Genomic DNA, 20,341 nt, shown 5'->3' on the forward strand with positions numbered 1-20,341 from the left:
TAGGAAATGGAAGACATACAAGACCACTGATAATCTCCCTCGATCTGGGGCTCCACGCAAGATCTCACCCCGTGGGGTCAAAATGATCACAAGAACGGTGAGCAAAAATCCCAGAACCACACGGGGGGACCTAGTGAATGACCTGCAGAGAGCTGGGACCAAAGTAACAAAGCCTACCATCAGTAACACACTACGCCGCCAGGGACTCAAATCCTGCAGTGCCAGACGTGTCCCCCTGCTTAAGCCAGTACATGTCCAGGCCCATCTGAAGTTTGCTAGAGTGCATTTGGATGATCCAGAAGAGGATTGGGAGAATGTCATATGGTCAGATGAAACCAAAATATAACTTTTTGGTAAAAACTCAACTCGTTGTGTTTGGAGGACAAAGAATGCTGAGTTGCATCCAAAGAACACCATACCTACTGTGAAGCATGGGGGTGGAAACATCATGCTTTGGGGCTGTTTTTCTGCAAAGGGACCAGCACGACTGATCCGTGTAAAGGAAAGAATGAATGGGGCCATGTATCGTGAGATTTTGAGTGAAAACCTCCTTCCATCAGCAAGAGCATTGAAGATGAAACGTGGCTGGGTCTTTCAGCATGACAATGATCCCAAACACACCGCCCGGGCAACGAAGGAGTGGCTTCGTAAGAAGCATTTCAAGGTCCTGGAGTGGCCTAGCCAGTCTCCAGATCTCAACCCCACAGAAAATATTTGGAGGGAGTTGAAAGTCTGTGTTGCCCAGCGACAGCCCCAAAACATCACTGCTCTAGAGGAGATCTGCATGGAGGAATGGGCCAAAATACCAGCAACAGTGTGTGAAAACCTTGTGAAGACTTACAGAAAACGTTTGACCTGTGTCATTGCCAACAAAGGGTATTATAACAAAGTATTGAGAAACTTTTGTTATTGACCAAATACTTATTTTCCACCATAATTTGCAAATACATTTATTAAAAATCCTACAATGTGATTTTCTGGATTTTCTTTCCTCATTTTGTCTGTCATGGTTGACGTGTACCTATGATGAAAATTACAGGCCTCTCTCATCTTTTTAAGTGGGAGAACTTGCACAATTGGTGGCTGACTAAATACTTTTTTCCCCCACTGTATATATTCAGAACTGAATTGCTTACTTAATTGACACTATATCTAATGGAGTGCATGTTATTGCCATATATTATTATTACAATTAATTACAAAATATGTTAAGAAATAGCGATATATGGAAGACTAGTCTAGATGGATATAACCATTTTTAGTATGGACATTGCTGTTGAGGGCTTCCACCATTTTAAAGTAGTGAACTGGTAGAGGAATCCAATGGGTTGGTAGCGATCAGCCAATGATCAGAGAGCAGTGTCTTATTCAAATTGGTTTGTCCTCGGTTTGTAAACCAAAAACTAAGGTATGGTTCGAGATCATGAGCCAAGGACAAAGTATAAACCAAGACATTGGTCCCAAGATCCAGACCCAGTGAGTTGAGACCTGGATCAGTTAAAGACCGAATTTGCATCGTCTTGAGTGATCTCAAGACTACTACAGTCGTGGTCAAAAGTTTTGAGAATGACACAAATATTGGTCTTCACAAAGTTCGCTGCTTCAGTGTTATGAGATATTTTTGTCAGATGTTACTATGGTATACTGAAGTATAATTACAAGCATTACATAAGTGTAAAATGCTTTTATTGACAATTACATTAAGTTTATGCAAAGAGTCAATATTTGCAGTGTTGACCCTTCTTTTTCAAGACCTCTGCAATCCGCCCTGGCATGCTGTTAATTAACTTCTGGGCCACATCCTGACTGATGGCAGCCCATTCTTGCATAATCAATGCTTGGAGTTTGTCAGAATGTGTGGGTTTTTGTTTGTCCACCTACCTCTTGAGGATTGACCACAAGTTCTCAATAGGATTAAGGTCTGGGGAGTTTCCTGGCCATGGACCCAAAATGCCGATGTTTTGTTCCCCGAGCCACTTAGTTATCATTTTTGCCTCATGGCAAGGTGCTCCATCATGCTGGAAAAGGCATTGGTCGTCAACAAACTGTTCTTGGATGGTCGGGAGAAGTTGCTCTCGGAGGATGTGCTGGTACCATTCTTTATTCATGGCTGTGTTCTTAGGCAAAATTGTGAGTGAGCCCACTCCCTTGGCTGAGAAGCAACCCCACACATGAATGGTCTCAGGATGCTTTACTGTTGGCATGACACAGGACCGATGGTAGCGCTCACCTTGTCTTCTCCGGACAAGGTGTTTTCCGGATGCCCCAAACAATTGGAAAGGGGATTCATCAGAGAAAATGACTTTACCCCAGTCCTCAGCAGTCCAATCCCTGTACCTTTTGCAGAATATCAGTCTGTCACTGATGTTTTTCCTGGAGAGAAGTGGCTTCTTTGCTGCCCTTCTTGACACCAGGCCATCCTCCAAAAGTCTTCGCCTCACTGTGCATGCAGATGCACTCACACATGTCTGCTGCCATTCCTGAGCAAGCTCTGCACTGGTGGTGCCCTGATCCCGCAGCTGAATCAACTTTAGGAGATGGTCCTGGCGCTTGCTGGACTTTCTTGGGCACCCTGATGCCTTCTTCACAACAATTGAACCTCACTCCTTGAAGTTCTTGATGATCCGATAAATGGTTGAGTTAGGTGCAATGTTACTAGCAGCAATATCCTTGCCTGTGAAGCCCTTTTTGTGCAAAGCAATGATGGCGGCACGTGTTTCCTTGCAGGTAACCATGGTTAACAGAGGAAGAACAATGATTTCAAGCACCACCCTCCTTTTTAAGCTTCCAGTCTGTTATTCTAACTCAATCAGCATGACAGAGTGATCTCCAGCCTTGTCCTTGTCAACACTCTCACCTGTGTTAACGAGATAATCACTGACATGATGGCAGCTGGTCCTTTTGTGGCAGGGCTGAAATGCAGTGGAAATGTTTTGGGGGGATTAAGTTCATTTTCATGGCAAAGAGGGACTTTGCAATTAATTGCAATTCATCTGATCTCTCTTCATGACATTCTGGAGTATATGAAAATTGCCATCATCAAAACTGAGGCAGCAGACTTTGTGAAAATTAGTATTTGTGTCATTCTCAAAACGTTTGACCACGACTGTAGGTCAAGACTCCATGGGCCCTCTCTTCAATTGTAAGAAACTTGAGTAGAGTAAACTTGAGTAGAGTACAGTACAGTATAAAAGAGTAGAGTACAGCAGAGCACAGTAGATTATAGTATAGTACAGTACAGAACTGCACAGCACATTGTAGACGTTAATGTTTAGGCTATTGAAAGGTTGGAGCCCCGTGCTAGCAATGGATCTCAATACTCATCACTTTTTCTTAAAGTCTGCACTTGTCCATTACCCACATGGTGGTCCTCTGTAGCTCAGTTGGTAGAGCATGGTGCATGCAACTTTAAGATGGAGATAGCCTCAATGTGCTACCCGTGATGTCAAAGACACAGATACAAATAATGAGACTTCTTTCTATCTATATGGTTTCAATTGTTTTGGTTGTGACCATTTACGTTTGGACAATTTAGACTTATTTTGGACTTTAATGAACCCCCATAGCTAGCATATGGCTGGCTAGCTTTCATTTGGACAGATGTACATCTCAGGTCAACACTTTATATTAAGGTCCCTTAATAAACAATTTATAAATAGTTTATAAAGAGTTTTCTTACCATTTATAAATCATTATTTCTACATTTGTAAATGTCAACAAGCAATCTCTAAATAGTCATGTACTCATTTATAAACACTATTTTAAATTATATATTAATGATTTATTAGATCATTATAAGGTGTTTGGTGATCATGGTATATTCAACATTTGTAAATAATTAATAATATATTGCTAATGTACCTATAAACCAGTTATAAAGGAGTAATTGTCAACAAGATTATTTAGAAGGTATTTGATAATGGTTGATTAATGGTTTGACTCACCATTTATATACATATTTAAATATGAATTATGTATGTCATGGGATACATCTATACGAACGCAGCTGCCACTTCATTAACCTCTACGGGATCGGTGTCCCGTATACGGGACGGTTGAACTAACGTGCGCTAATGTGATTAGCATGACTGTCCAGGACATAGATATGTCTCAAAGCTTAAATTCTTGATAATCTAACTGCACTGTCCAATTTACAGTAGCTATTACAGTGAAAGAATACCATGCTATTGTTTGAGGAGAGTGTACAACAACAAAAAGCATGCAACTGGTTTGATACATTCACCTCTGAAGGTAAAGAATGTACTTACATTCAGGAATCTTGCTCTGATTTGTCATCCTGAGGGTCCCAGAGATAAAATGCAGCATAGTTTGTTTGATAAAATCAATTTTTATATTCAAATGTAGGAACTGGGTTCTACAGTTTGAACCCTTGCTGTCTCTGGCTCAACACCCACCCCGCCCGGCCATCTAGATGTGTGAAAGTTAGTGTATAAGCCAATGATCCGAATTGACCAATTCGGCACATTTGGGCAGACTTGATACAAAATAGTCCAGTATTGCAATGCTTCACTGGATCAATCTGAAACTTTGCACACACACTGCTGCCATCTAGTGGCCAACATCTAAATTGGGCCTAAACTGCAATATTATATTGTGGCCTTTCTCTTGCATTTCAAAGATGATGGAACAAAAACATAAATAGAAAATGCATGTTTTTTTGTTGTATTATCTTTTACCAGATCTCATGTGTTATATTCTCCTACATTAATTTCACATTTCCACAAACTTCAAACTGTTTCCTTTCAAATGGGATCAAGAATATAAATATCCTTGCCTCAGGTCCTGAGCTACAGGCAGTTAGATTTGGGTATGTCATTTTAGGCGAAAATTTTAAAAAAGCGTCCGATCCTTAAGAGGTTAAAGCCGTTAGATGCAGTTTATCATAGCGCACTGCACTTTATTACGGGTGACAATTTTAGTATTCATCACTGCATTCTTTACCAAAAAGTTGGTTGGCCCTCTTTGATGTCATGTATGTTGCTATGTTTTTGTTTATAGAGCCATTTTACAAAAACTCCCAACGTACCTAACATAATAATATAATAATAATAATATGCCATTTAGCAGACGCTTTTATCCAAAGCGACTTACAGTCATGCGTGCATACATTTTTCGTGTATGGGTGGTCCCGGGGATCGAACCCACTACCTTGGCGTTACAAGCGCCGTGCTCTACCAGCTGAGCTACAGAGGACCACATCATTAATAAACTTTAGACGTATGAGTTACCACACCCAGTCTCAGGGATGGCTAACTCTGGAAATTCCTTTGGTCTCTACTGAGTTAGGTAAATCAGCTTTAAATTTTATTGCACCTTATTTATGGAACAATCTTCTAAATGTTCTTAAATTTGATGTTTTGGTGCCTCTAGCGCAATTCAGAGAGCTGATTGAGGACCATATTACTGATTAATGTGTTTGTTTTTTATGACTGTGTTTTTTCTTTCTGCTTGCATTTTTTATTTTGATGTGTGAATTTTCTGTAATTTCTGTAATTCAGGTGTAACGATGACGCTCGGAGTCAGGAAGCAGGTGCAGGTCGTGAGTTTAATAATAATAAAGAACATAGAGCGATACAAAACAAGAGAAGCGTCTGGACATGAACACAGAACCAATACTGCCTGATGAGTGATGGTAGGAAGTGTTAGATAAAGGGGGAGTAATCAGGGTAGTGTTGGAGTTCAGGTGTGCCTCATGATGGGGTGCAGGTGTGCGTAATGATGGGTTGCCAGGACCGGTGGATAGTAAACCGGCACGTCGAGCGCCGGAGAGGGAGTAGACGTGACACTTACACACCCCCTCCCCCCAGTGGAAATCTCGGAGGACGTTGGGGTCTAGATAGAATGTCACCGCTCCTCTGGACCCTACCCCTCCCAGTCCACCAGGTACTGGAGCCGACCCCCATGACGTCGGGAGTCCGGAAGGGCATAGGCTGGGCTTCCCTCAACGTCCAGGGGAGGCGGATGGGTGTTGTGGGGGACGTCTTCAGCCAGGGGACCAGGAACCACCGGCCTGAGGAGGGAAACATGAAAAGAGGGTGAGATCCGGTAGTTAGTGGTGAGCTGTAATCTATATGTTACCTCGTTGACCCTCTGGAGAATCTTGAACGGCCCCACAAACCAGGTGCTCAGCTTCTTACAGGGCAGGCGGAGTGGGAGGTTCCTGGTAGAGAGCCAGACACGATCACCAGGATGGAACACAGGAGCCTCACTGCGGTGGCGATCCGCCTACTTCTGGCGGCGGATGGCGCGCCTGAACCCCTCATCCACCGCAGGAGCTTTGGTCTAGCTTGGGGTCCATGGAGCCAGGGCTGGCTGATAACCCAGAACACACTGGAAGGGAGTCAGCCCGGTGGAGGAGTGACACAATGAATTTTGGGCGAACTCCGCCCAGGGAAGGAATCGGGCCCACTCCCCCTTCCGGTCCAGGCAGTGACTCCTCAGGAACCTCCCCAGCTCCTGATTCATCCTCTCCACCTGCCCGTTAGACTGAGGCCGGTACCTGGAAGTGAGGCTGACCGTGAACCCCAGCTTCTCCATAAAGGCTTTCCATACCCGTGATGTGAATTTGGGGCCATGGTCAGAGATGATGTTCTCCGGAAGGCCATAGTGCCGGATGACCTGCTGGAACAGTGCCTCAGCGACCTGGAGAGCGGTAGGGAGACCAGAGAGAGGGATAAAATGGCAGGAATTAGAGAATCCGTCCACAACCGCCAAAATGGTGGTGAAACCATCAGAGGAGGGGAGATCAGTGACAAAATCAATGGACAGATGAAACCAGGAGGCACGGGAAGGGGAAGGAGTTTCCCTGCTGGAACGTGCCAGGGAGATTTAGTTTGGGCACATATGGAATAGGAGTTGACGTAGCGAGTGACGTCATGTGCACAGGTGGGCCACCAGTACTTTTCAGAGATAGATTGAATAGTGCGGGTGATACCTGGATGTCCAGTGACGACAGCTGTGTGCGCCCAGGTCATCAGCCGATCCCTTATACCTGTGGGAACGTAGATGCGCTCAGGAAGACAGGTAGTGGGTGCGTGTTCCCTCTCCAGGGCCGGGCTATGACTCGAGAGGGCGGAATTATGGGTACACTCATGGCAGGAACCTCTCCCAAATCATAGAGATGGGACAGGGCATCGGCTTTGGTGTTCTTTGAACCTGGGCGATATGTCAAAGTGAAGTCAAATCTAGTGGAAAAAAGGGCCCACCTTACTTTCCGCAGGTTTAGCTGCCTCGCTTTCCATATGTACTCCAGGTTCCGATGGTCAGTGAGGATGAGAAATGGGTCCTTGGCACCATCCAGCCAGTGTCTCCACTCCTCTAATTCACCGCCAGGAATTCCCGATCGCCGACGTCATAGTTTCTCTCTGCAGGAGACAGTTATTTGAGTAATATGCACATGGATAACATTTTTGTGGATTACCTTGTTGTTGGGACAGGACAGCTCCCACGCCCACTTCTGAAGCATCCACCTCCACCATGAAGGGTAGCATAGGATTTGGGTGTGGGAGCAACGGGGCGGAGGTGAAACGTCCCTTCAGTAGGCGGAAGGCTTCATCGTCTGCAGGACTCCACCCCAACTTACGGGGACCACCCTTGAGTATAAAGGTGAGAGGAGAGGCGACAGAGCTAAAGTTTTGATGAAACAGCGGTAGAAGTTGGCAAATAACAAAAACCGTTGTAACCCCTTTATGGTAGTTGGGACTGGCCATGACCTGACAGCATCTACCTTCTTACCGTCGATCATCACTCCTTGCGGGCTGATCTGGTAACCCAGAAAGGAGACAGCTTCCTGATGGAATTGGCACTTCTCCGCTTTGACATATAGGTGGTTAGCCAGGAGGCGTTCCAGGACTACTCAGACATTGAGTGACGTGATCATCCAAGGTAGCCGAGTAGACCAGGATGTCGTCGATATACACGACCACCTGCCATCCGAGCATGTCCCGGAACACTTTGTTAACGGATGCCTGGAAACTGATGGAGCATTGGCTAAACCATAAGACATCACCAAGTACTCGTAGTGACCAGACACCGTGCTGAAAGCTGACTTCCATTCAACCCCCTCCCGGATGAGGATAAGATTGTAGGCACTCCGCAGGTCCAATTTGGTAAAGAACCGGGCCCGCGAAGCTGTTCGATTGCTGCCTGCAGCGGTATTTAGTGGTGATGGCATTCAGACCTCTGTAATCAATGCACGGGTGTAACCCTCCATCCTTCTTTGCCACAAAGAAGAAGCCTGTCGACGCAGGTGAGGTGGATGTGTGGATGAAACCTTATTGGAGTGCCTCATGGATGTACTTCTCCATAGCCTTGGTTTCAGCCACTGACAGAGGGTAGATGCGGCAGCGTGGGGGCGCAGAGCCTGCAAGCAGGTCGATGGCACAGTTCCAGGGGCGATGAGGAGGGGCGATGAGGAGGGAAAAACCTCCTGCAGGTCTTGGTATACTTCCGGGATGTTGGGCTGAAAGGCAACCACAGGACTCTCAACTGATGTGGAACCACAGGGAAAGGGAAAGCAGGTCCTCTGGCATTCGGGTGCCCAGTCCGTGATTGTCATCCTCGACGATGAGATGGTGGGGTTATGGTGTTGGAGCCATGGGAGGCTGTTACGGATACAGGTATCCTGTGTTTTTGTGTGTTTCTCTCCTTCTGCCCTAATCACAGGTGTCCTGTATGTTCCTGATTGGTGGTCGTTGAGGTGTCTGCTGATTGGACCAATCAGTGAACATTCCTGTGCATTGCACCACCTGTTACTCGTTTGTTCAATCACACAGCCCATTGTATAAAAACCAGTCTTGTGTTTGTTGAGAGAGAGAGAGAATATTTCGGTGGTGTCCTGTTTTTGATTACTCACTAAGTGCTGTTTACTATGATTGGTAACTTTGTTAGAATCTATTTCTTTATGTGAGTGTGGATACTGTTGTGTCCTGTGTATTGTGTACGTACTTAATTGCTGATTACCCTGTTTGGTAGCTTTGTGTGTTTCTGGGAAAAGGGGAGTTTAAGCTAGTTGCCCTTGGGCGTACATTACCCGTAGGAAGAAATCTGTCTAAAAACACTAGTTAGACCTGAGCGGACCACCCACTGTACTTTTGTATGACTAGCAGTAGCCTAGCGGTTCTTCAGGCAGGCTAGATCAGTTTAGGGGGTTTTACACTATTGTTTCATTTCTTGGGTCCTGCTCAGCCCTTTTTCCCAAACCCTTACCGTGTGTTCTGAAATAAACCATTTGTGTTTGACGGTAGTTCATGGTTGTTGTGTCACAGTTGTTCTCACTGCTCCATGCCACACTCCTAATTTGCATAATTTATGTTACGGGTCTCATGTCCATCCACCCTAGACGTTTAGAGCCACGGGGTTCGTAACATAAAGTGGGGGTTCGTCCGGGATCTATCCCATGCTACTCATGCAAATTAGCAAGTGTCTGGTTCAGTGTTGAGCTTGGCAGCTGTACTACCTGTTTTTTTTTGTGTTCAGTAGTCGCCGGCTCGTGTTGCTAGTAGGATGGCTACTTTTGAGTTGGAGGCATTTTTGGAAAACCCTACGTGGGAGGTTTTTGATAATTGCCGTAGAGTGGATCTACAGGCTTTGGCTGACCACTTTTCTGTACCCATACCGAGGGGTTTAGTGAAAGCAGAAGTTAGGGGAAGTAGTGCTAGCGATATTGTTAAACGAGCGAGTGCTTGAGTTACCGCCGCCTGAGTCTGCTGCTCCTGTAGGGGATGTGGTTGCTGTTCCTGTAAGCCCATCAGTGTCTGAGGACGAGACTAAGGCTCCAGCCACATTGCCCCGTTATGACCCACTCTCCCCACTGACTGACAGTGATGCCAGGATGGATGTCCGCTCGACACGGCTCCAAATGGAGGCGGAAGAGCGGGCACAAATCAGGCAAGACAAGCTGGAGATGCGTAAAATGGAGCTAGAGGCAGAACAGGAGACGCGTAAGCTAGAGGCAGAACAGGAGACGCGTAAGCTAGAGGCAGAACAGGAGACGCGTAAGATGGAACTGGAGATGCGTAAGATGGAACTGGAGGTGCGTAAAATGGAACTAGAGGCAGAAACAGCGAGGTTAGTCTCTGCTAATACTATGCCTGCTAGTGAGCCATCCTCACCAGCTGTGTCATCTGCTACGTTTGATATTAGTAGGCAGATCACCTTGGTACCTGTGTTTAGGGAGTCAGAGGTTGATTCCTATTTCAGTGTGTTTGAACGTATAGCGGTAGCATTGAAATGGCCCGAAGAGGTATGGTGCCTATTACTTCAGTGTAAACTAACAGGTAAAGCCCAAGAGGTTCTGGCAGCGCTACCTCTTGAAGACAGTTTGAATTATGCCGTGGTCAAAGCTACTGTTCTTCGTGCCTATGAGCTTGTTCCTGAGGCATATCGACAGAGATTTAGGTCTCATAAAAAGTCTCCTACTCAGACTTATGTGGAGTTTGCTAGAGACAAAGGAAATCTATTTGACAAATGGCACAGTGCTAGTAAGGTAACTGATTTTAACTCTCTACGGGAGTTAATCTTGTTAGAAGAGTTTAAAAATTGCTTACCCGAACGCATTGTAGTTTATCTGAACGAACAGAAAGTATCCTCACTGTCGGAAGCGTCTGTATTGGCAGACGAGTTTGTATTGACGCATAAGAGCGTGTTTTCGGCTCGGACGGAGGGCAGGGTTGCGGAGTTGCTAACTTTTAATCCTAGTCGACCAGCAGTACATCCAGCACGCCCAAAAGATGTGCGTCACTGTTTCTATTGTCATAAGGTGGGACATATGGTTAATGATTGCTTTCTGCTAAAACGCAAACCGGGGATGCCTCAGCACGCCAGGCCGCCAACGGGTGTTGGGCTGATTCGTACGGTTGTAAGGCCGGAATCAAGACAGAGGCCTCATAGTGAATGTGGTTTGAAAGTCCCTGTCCCAGATCACAGTTATGAACCGTTCATTTTTGAGGGGTTTGTTTCTATATCAGATGACGAAGCGTCTCAGCGTCCCAGTTAGAATCCTCAGAGATACTGGTGCGGCGCAGTCGTTCATACTAGCTGATGTGTTGCCCTTGTCTAATAATACATATTGTGGTTCCAGTGTGTTAGTACAAGGAATTGAAATGGGTTTCGTCCCAGTGCCATTGCACTTTGTGAACGTACACTCTGAGTTAGTCAGTGGATTGTTCAGAGTTGGCGTCGTCCTATGTTGCCAGTAAAAGGTGTGACATTTATAATGGGCAACGATATTGCCGGAGGAAAGGTGATACCCATATTGGAGGTATTGGATAAAAGTGACCAGTCTCTCTCCGAGGAGCTGGCACAGGGTTATCCAGATGTGTTCCCCGCTTGTGCTGTCACACGTGCTCAAGCACGACAAGTGGGTGAAGTGATAGATTTGTCAGACACGATTCTATTCAGAGAGTGTGACCCAGAGGATAGTTCGGGTGCTACCTCTGGTAAGCTGGTGCAGTCTGACCAACAGCCCAGAGAAAGGAAGAAGGATGTGGAACTTGTTGCTGAGGCCATACAGTTACCAGTTACTCGTGAGCAGCTGATCGCTAACCAACAGGTTGACATTAGCCTGGCTAAATGTTTTTCTAGTGTTGTCTCAGAGGAGGAGCTAAAGAAGAAAAACATGGCATACTTCATTGATGGTAATCTCCTCATGCGTATATGGACATCCCATGTTGACGCTGGCGAAGATTGGAATGCTGTTTACCAAATAGTGATTCCTACAGCCTTTCGACAAAATGTTTTATCCCTCGCTCATGATCACCAGTGGTCCGGACATCTGGGAGTCACCAAGACTTATGATCGTGTTTTGCGACATTTCTTTTGGCCTGGCTTAAAACAAGATGTGGCTCAGTTCTGTCGGACTTGCCACACCTGTCAAGTAGTTGGGAAACCGAACCAGGTTATTTCCCCTGCGCCTCTTTGTCCCATACCGGCCATAGGTGAACCATTCGAACATGTGATGGTTGATTGTGTTGGACCATTACCAAAAACAAAATCTGTTAACCAGTTTATGTTGACAATTATGTGTGTGGCCACCAGGTACCCAGAGGCCATTCCTCTACGAAGGATTACTGCTCCGGTGGTGAGTAAAGCGTTGATCAAATTCTTCTCAACTTTTGGGTTACCTAAGGTGATACAAACTGATCAGGGTACGAATTTCCTTTCTACACTGTTCAAACAAGTGTTAAAGTCCTTGTCAGTTACACACCGTGTGTCAAGCGCGTATCACCCAGAGTCTCAGGGTGCGCTTGAACGTTGGCATCAGACCCTGAAGTCTATGCTCCGTAAATATTGCTTGGAATCTGAGAAAGAGTGGGATGAGGGAGTTCCTCTAGTGTTGTTTGCTGTCCGTGAGACAGTACAGGAATCCCTAGGGTTCAGCCCAGCTGAACTGGTGTTTGGACACACCATGAGAGGACCTATGAAAGTCCTTAAGGATCAGTTTTTGTCACAAGAGTTGTGTGTGAAAGAAAATGTGTTGGACTACGTTAGTCGCTTTTGTGAGCGCCTACATGCTGCCTGTGCTCTAGCAAAGGAAGCACTGTCTTCCTCACAGAAACGGATGAAACGACACTATGACACACAGGCTGTTTCTCGTTCACTGCAGCCAGGTGACCGAGTTCTTGTGTTGTTGCCTGTGCCAGGAGCGTCATTGTCAGCACGTTTCTCGGGTCCTTATGTCATTGAAAAGAAACTAACTGAAACTGACTATGTGATACAGACTCCTGATAGAAAACGCCAATCTCGTGTGTGCCACGTTAACATGTTGAAGACATACCACACCAGACCCGTCACTCAGGTAGACAGTCCAGAGAAACTGGCCGAGTCGGCTGTCTCTATTGCTGCTACGGCTGTAGTGGGAGGTCATGTTAATGATGTGGACGGAGATGGTTTGGAGTTGCGCAATACTCAGCAGCAGTGTGCTAGATTGCCCAATTCAGAGATGCTGCTGTCTCTCCCGTCAAGCCTGATTCATTTAACGGACAGACAGTCAGATGATATTGTGAGACTATTACACAGCTTTCCATGTCTTTTTAATGATGTTCCTACATGTACTAATGTGTTAGAACATGACATTAATGTTGGAAACGCTGCACCTATCAAGCAACATCCTTATCGTGTCAACGTCGCTAAGAGAAAGATAATGAGGGGTGAGGTCGGTTATTTGCTGGAGAATAACCTGGCTATGCCAAGTTCAAGTCCTTGGAGTTCTCCGTGCATTCTGGTTCCTAAACCTGATGGGACATCCAGATTATGTACGGACTATCGGAAGGTCAATGCTGTCACAGTGCCCGACTCGTTCCCGTTACCCAGACTGGATGACTGTATTGATACTGTTGGTGCTGCTACTTATGTTACCAAACTAGATCTTCTAAAAGGTTACTGGCAGGTGCCGTTAACCCCACGTGCCTCCGACATCTCTGCCTTTGTGACCCCAGATCACTTCCTACAATATGCTGTAATGGCATTTGGGATGCGGAACGCACCAGCCACTTTCCAACGCCTGGTTAACACAGTATTGGCTGGAGTTCCTAATTGTAGTGCTTACCTTGATGATCTGGTAATTTATTCAACTGAGTGGTCTGATCATGTTAACACTCTAAGGGTAGTGTGTGAACGTCTAGCAACCGCTTTTCTAACCCTGAACTTAGCAAAGTGCGAGTTTGGGAAGGCCACTGTTACGTATCTTGGTAAACAGGTCGGCCATGGTCAGGTGCGCCCTGTAGATGCCAAGGTCTCGGCTATAAACGCATTTCCCGCACCTACCACCAGAAGAGAGCTACGCCGTTTTTTAGGGATGGTTGGCTACTACCGTAGTTTCTGTAAAAAATTTCTCTACGGTAGTTGCTCCATTAACGGATTTGCTCAGTCCGGCGAGAAAATTTGTATGGTCTGAAGATTGTTGTACTGCTTTCAACACTGCTAAAGCACTCTTATGTAGTACTCCTGTTCTTGCTGCGCCAGATTTTGAACGACCGTTTAAACTGGAGGTAGATGCAAGTGCCAGAGATGCTGGGGCTGTTCTACTGCAGCAAGACCAGAGTGGAGGTGACCATCCTGTCTGTTATTTTTCACGGAAATTTAACAAATGTCAGACAAACTATTCCACCATTGAACAAGAAGCTCTAGCTTTGTTGTTAGCTCTGCAGTACTTTGAAGTTTATGTTGGTTCCAGTGCATTACCAGTGATAGTGTATACTGATCATAACCCCTTAGTTTTTCTCCACCGGATGTACAACCAGAACCAACGCCTTATGCGTTGGGCACTTGTCGTGCAAAATTATAATTTGGAGATCCGCCACAAAAAGGGGTTGGATAATGTGTTGGCAGATGCTTTGTCTCGTGTGTAATGATCTAGGTTTTTTTTTTGTTATCCCGATAGGATGATTTGTGAATTTGGGTGTTGTGATAGTACGTGTGTCGCAAACCATTGTGGTTTGCTCTTTTAAGGGTGGGAGTGTTACGGATACAGGTATCCTGTGTTTTTGTGTGTTTCTCTCCTTCTGCCCTAATCACAGGTGTCCTGTATGTTCCTGATTGGTGGTCGTTGAGGTGTCTGCTGATTGGACCAATCAGTGAACATTCCTGTGCATTGCACCACCTGTTACTCGTTTGTTCAATCACACAGCCCATTGTATAAAAACCAGTCTTGTGTTTGTTGAGAGAGAGAGAGAATATTTCGGTGGTGTCCTGTTTTTGATTACTCACTAAGTGCTGTTTACTATGATTGGTAACTTTGTTAGAATCTATTTCTTTATGTGAGTGTGGATACTGTTGTGTCCTGTGTATTGTGTACGTACTTAATTGCTGATTACCCTGTTTGGTAGCTTTGTGTGTTTCTGGGAAAAGGGGAGTTTAAGCTAGTTGCCCTTGGGCGTACATTACCCGTAGGAAGAAATCTGTCTAAAAACACTAGTTAGACCTGAGCGGACCACCCACTGTACTTTTGTATGACTAGCAGTAGCCTAGCGGTTCTTCAGGCAGGCTAGATCAGTTTAGGGGGTTTTACACTATTGTTTCATTTCTTGGGTCCTGCTCAGCCCTTTTTCCCAAACCCTTACCGTGTGTTCTGAAATAAACCATTTGTGTTTGACGGTAGTTCATGGTTGTTGTGTCACAGTTGTTCTCACTGCTCCATGCCACACTCCTAATTTGCATAATTTATGTTACGGGTCTCATGTCCATCCACCCTAGACGTTTAGAGCCACGGGGTTCGTAACCCTCCATCCTTCTTTGCCACAAAGAAGAAGCCTGTCGACGCAGGTGAGGTGGATGTGTGGATGAAACCTTATTGGAGTGCCTCATGGATGTACTTCTCCATAGCCTTGGTTTCAGCCACTGACAGAGGGTAGATGCGGCAGCGTGGGGGCACAGAGCCTGCAAGCAGGTCGATGGCACAGTCCCAGGGGCGATGAGGAGGGGCGATGAGGAGGGAAAAACCTCCTGCAGGTCTTGGTATACTTTTTCAATTCAATTTTATTTTATATAGCCCTTCTTACATCAGCTAATATCTCGAAGTGCTGTACAGAAACCCAGCCTAAAACCCCAAACAGCTAGTAATGCAGGTGTAGAAGCACGGTGGCTAGGAAAAACTCCCTAGAAAGGCGAAAACCTAGGAAGAAACCTAGAGAGGAACCAGGCTATGAGGGGTGGCCAGTCCTCTTCTGGCTGTGCCGGGTGAAGATTATAACAGAACCATGCCAAGATGTTCAAAAATGTTCATAAGTGACAAGCATGGTCAAATAATAATCAGGAATAAATCTCAGTTGGCTTTTCATAGCCGATCATTAAGAGTTGAAAACAGCAGGTCTGGGACAGGTAGGGGTTCCATAACCGCAGGCAGAACAGTTGAAACTGGAATAGCAGCAAGGCCAGGCGGACTGGGGACAGCAAGGAGTCACCACGGCCGGTAGTCCCGACGTATGGTCCTAGGGCTCAGGTCTCTCAGTTGGCTTTTCATAGCCGATCATTAAGAGTTGAAAACAGCAGGTCTGGGACAGGTAGGGGTTTCGTAACCGCAGGCAGAACAGTTGAAACTGGAATAGCAGCAAGGCCAGGCGGACTGGGGACAGCAAGGTGTCATCATGCCCGGTAGTCCTGACGTATGGTCCTAGGGCTCAGGTTCTCAGAGAGAAAGAGAGAACGAGAGAATTAGAGAGAGCATACTTAAATTCACACAGGACACTGGATAAGACAGGAGAAGTACTCCAGGTATAACCAACTAACCCCAGCCCCCGACACATAAACTACTGCAGCATAAATACTGGAGGCTGAGACAGGAGCGGTCCGGAGACACTGTGGCCCCATCCGAAGAAACCCCCGGACAGGGCCAAACAGGAAGGATATAACCCCACCCACTCTGCCAAAGCACAGCCCCCGCACCACTAGAGGGATATCCTCAACCACCAACTTACAATCCTGAGACAAGGCCGAGTATAGCCCACAGAGGTCTCCACCACAGCACAAACCAAGGGGGGGCGCCAACCCAGACAGGAAGATCACGTCAGTAACTCAACCCACTTCCGGGATGTTGGGCTGAAAGGCAACCACAGGACTCTCAACTGATGTGGAACCACAGGGAAAGGGAAAGCAGGTCCTCTGGCATTCGGGTGCCCAGTCCATGATTGTCATCCTCGACGATGAGATGGTGGGGTTATGGTGTTGGAGCCATGGGAGGCTGAGGATGATCTTGTGTACGGGTGCACTGATGATGAAGAAAGGAAGGCTTTCTTGATGTATGGACTCCACGGTGAGGGTAAGTGGTGTTGTGATGTGTGTGATAGTACCAGATCTAGCGCTTAAACCGGAAACGGAGAGGAAAGCGGGTTTGAGGTGATGTTCAGAGAAGAGGCAAGGGCCTGGTCAATAACATTCCCCGCGGCACCGGAATCCACTAGAGCTGTAGAAACAGTACGAGGGACAGCCAGCTAGTGAAATCGACACTAAAATTAAATACCTACGCTTACCCCAGGAGACGGATGATCACGGGGCCGTCCCTCTGCTCTCGTGGACCCTGGGTTGGAACGCACCGGACACCGTTGAAGCTGGTGCCCCTCTTGACCACAATAGGGACAGAGCCCCAGCTGTCTCCGACGGCGTCGCTCATCCACATGGAGGCGTGTGGCCCCTCCCTCCATGGGTTCAGGCTCTGATACAGAATGGTCAACGAAGGAGGGAGTGAGGCGATGGGGGTGCCGACGCTCCCAAAGTACGTTGTCCAGACGGATTGCCATCACGATGAGTGCATCCAAGGAGAGGGTGTTATCACGGCATGCCAATTCTGTCTGGACCTCTTCGCGCTGTCCTCTTCTGAATAGAGTGCGGAGCGCCAGCTCATTCCATCCGCTGGATGCTGCCAGTGTTCGGAAGGTGGGCACGTACTCCTCAACGGTCTGGCCATCCTGCCGTAGTTGGAGTAGGCGCTCACCCCCCTTTCTGCCCTCCGGTGGATGATCGAAGACTCCTCTGAACAGAGCCATGAACCCTTCATAGGGAGCGGGGGAGCGGGAGTAGACATCAGGGCTCATGTGTAAAAAGAGACCTTGGTCTCAGTAAAAAATGATAGTTTAAATAAAATATGTATTCATTGTTAATGAGTGAATTGGTAAATGTGAGTATGTGCACTTACTAATACCTCAGTTGATGATTAATGTAGATAAACCATTGACTAATTATTAATAAACTATTAAAGCCCGTAATCGAAAGTGTGCACTATATATACTTTTAAAAGGTTTATAAAGGACTTGTTACTGCCCAATAGCTGGCCACATTAGTAGACAATACCTGACACCACCAATTGCTAAAAAATAACCTAAAGCATGCAATGGTAAAATAAGAAGACACAATATTAGAAAGTATTTGATTAAAGAAAACAAAAAAACAACAGAGCATCTTCAGAATCAATTGTATTGCATGAACTTTTTGCTTGAACAATTTCAGTTACATATTTCACAAGCTTCATAACTGCAGCCATTAACAAAGGTCTGATGTAACACTGATGTGATCATCAACTTCGCAGTATAATTTGCTTATAACTACCTGTACTGGTATGTAATAGTGGAGTGTGAGGACCAGGACACCCAGCAGAGAGAGCTGAAGACCCACAAGATGTACCTCAACGTCATCGGGAGGTTTAGCCAAGCACTGCTCAAGGGTCATAAGAGTGTGAGTGTGATGCGGTCTCTCCTGGGGTCCCAGCAGACGTTTGTGGACAGACTGGTACAGCTGATGAAGGCCGTGCAGAGAGAGAGAGCGGCAACCGCAAGAAGAAGACGGAGTGACTGCAGGCTCTGCTGGCGGACAATAAGAAGGTGAAGCTTTGTGAGATTGACCCCTTTCCGCTACCTCTGGAACCCTCGGTCAGAATCAGAGGCATCGTACCAGACACCGCCACACTATTCAAGAGCGCTCTGATGCCAGCCAAGCTGATCTTCAAGGCGGAGGATGGGGCGATGTACCCTGTCATCTTTAAACATGGAGACGACCTGAGACAAGACCAGCTCATCCTACAGATCATCTCTCTCATGGACAAGTTGCTCAGGAAAGAGAACCTGGACCTGAAGTTGACACCTTACAAAGTGCTGGCCACAAGCACCAAGCATGAGTTCATGCAGTTTGTCCAGTCAGTGCCTGTGGCTGAGGTCCTGGCCACTGAAAGAAACATCCAGAGTTTCTTCAGAAAACACGCCCCCAGTGAAAAGGGGCCCTATGGCATCAGCCCTGAGGTGATGGACACCTACGTCAAGAGCTGTGCTGGTTACTGTGTCATCACATACATCCTGGGTGTGGGAGACAGACACTTGGACAACCTGCTCCTCACAAAGACTGGAAAGTTGTTCCACATAGACTTTGGGTACATCCTGGGTCGTGACCCCAAGCCGCTGCCTCCGCCCATTAAGTTGAGTAAGGAGATGGTGGAGGGGATGGGTGGCATGCAGAGTGAACAGTACCAGGAGTTCAGGAAACAGTGTTACACTGCCTTCCTACACCTCAGGAGGTACTCTAACCTCATCCTAAATCTGTTCTCTCTCATGGTGGATGGCAACATTCCCGACATCGCCCTGGAGCCTGACAAGACTGTTTCCTGCCGTGGTGGAGTAGATACACAAGTTTGCCCAGTACTGGCGCAGATGAGAAGGACAGAACTATCATCTGGCTGAGACGCGACGGATGGACAGACAGGAGGGGTTGTATCCATAGTAACACCCGGTCCCCCACCCCTCTGAGTGTGAGAGATTGAGATGATCCATCCATGATGGGCCCCGTGTAGCTCAGTTGGTAGAGCATGGTGCTTGCAACGCCAGGGTTGTGGGTTTGATTCCCACGGGGGGGGCAGTATGAAGAAAAATATATATATATGCACTCACTAACTGTAAGTTGCTCTGGATAAGAGTGTCTGCTAAATGACTAAAAATGTTTAGTGTTTTTTATAACATGATGCAGCCACCATTTATGCTTGAAAGTCTGGAGAGTGGTATTCAGTAATGTGTTGCATTGGATATGTCCCAAACATAACAGAGCATACAAATCGTCTGTTCTAGGTTGCAACACTCACTATCTACTTACAAACTGCCTCTGGCAGCAATGTCAGCACAATAACTGTTTGTCGGGAGCTTCATGAAACGGGTTTCCATGACCGAGCAGCCGCACACAAGCCTAAGATCACCATGTGCAATGTCAAGCGTCAGCTGGAGTGGTGAAAAGCTCGCCGCCATTGGACTCTGGAGCAGTGGATACGCATTCTCTGGAGTGATGAATCACGCTTCACCATCTGGCAGTCCAACGGACAAATCTAGTTTTGGCGGATGCCAGGAGAACACTACCTGCCTCAATGCATAGTGCCAATTGTAAAGTTTGGTGGAGGAGGAATAATGGTCTGGGGCTGTTTTTCATCGTTCGGGCTAGGCCCCTTAGTTCCAGTGAAAGGTAATCTTAACGCTACAGCATACAATGACATTCTAGACGATTCTGTGCTTCCAACTTTGAGGCAACAGTTTGGGGAAGGCCCTTTCCTGTTTCAACATGACAATGCCCCCATGCACAAAGCCAGGTCCATACCAAAATGGTTTGTCGAAATCAGTGTGGAACAACTTGATTGGCCTGCACAGGGCCTTGACCTCAACCCCATCGAACACCTTTGGGATGAATTGAAACGCTGACTGTGAGCTAAGCCAAATCGCCCAACATCAGTGCCGACCTCACTAATGCTCTTGTGGCTGAATGGAAGCAAGTCCCCGCAGCAATGTTCCATCTACTTTTGGCCATGTAGTGTAAGAAAGATCAGGAAACTATTTTTGTATTTTATTTTATACATGCATTCAAC

General features: G+C 46.5%; 1 pseudogene; it reads left to right on the top strand.

Moving 5' to 3' along the window:
- The first annotated feature begins 18,057 nt into the window (after window positions 1–18,057).
- On the top strand, window positions 18,058–19,178 carry LOC123481924 (annotated as a pseudogene).
- The last annotated feature ends 1,163 nt before the right edge of the window (window positions 19,179–20,341 follow it).

Source organism: Coregonus clupeaformis, chromosome 26, assembly GCF_020615455.1.
Source record: "Coregonus clupeaformis isolate EN_2021a chromosome 26, ASM2061545v1, whole genome shotgun sequence".
Taxonomy (NCBI): domain Eukaryota; kingdom Metazoa; phylum Chordata; class Actinopteri; order Salmoniformes; family Salmonidae; genus Coregonus; species Coregonus clupeaformis.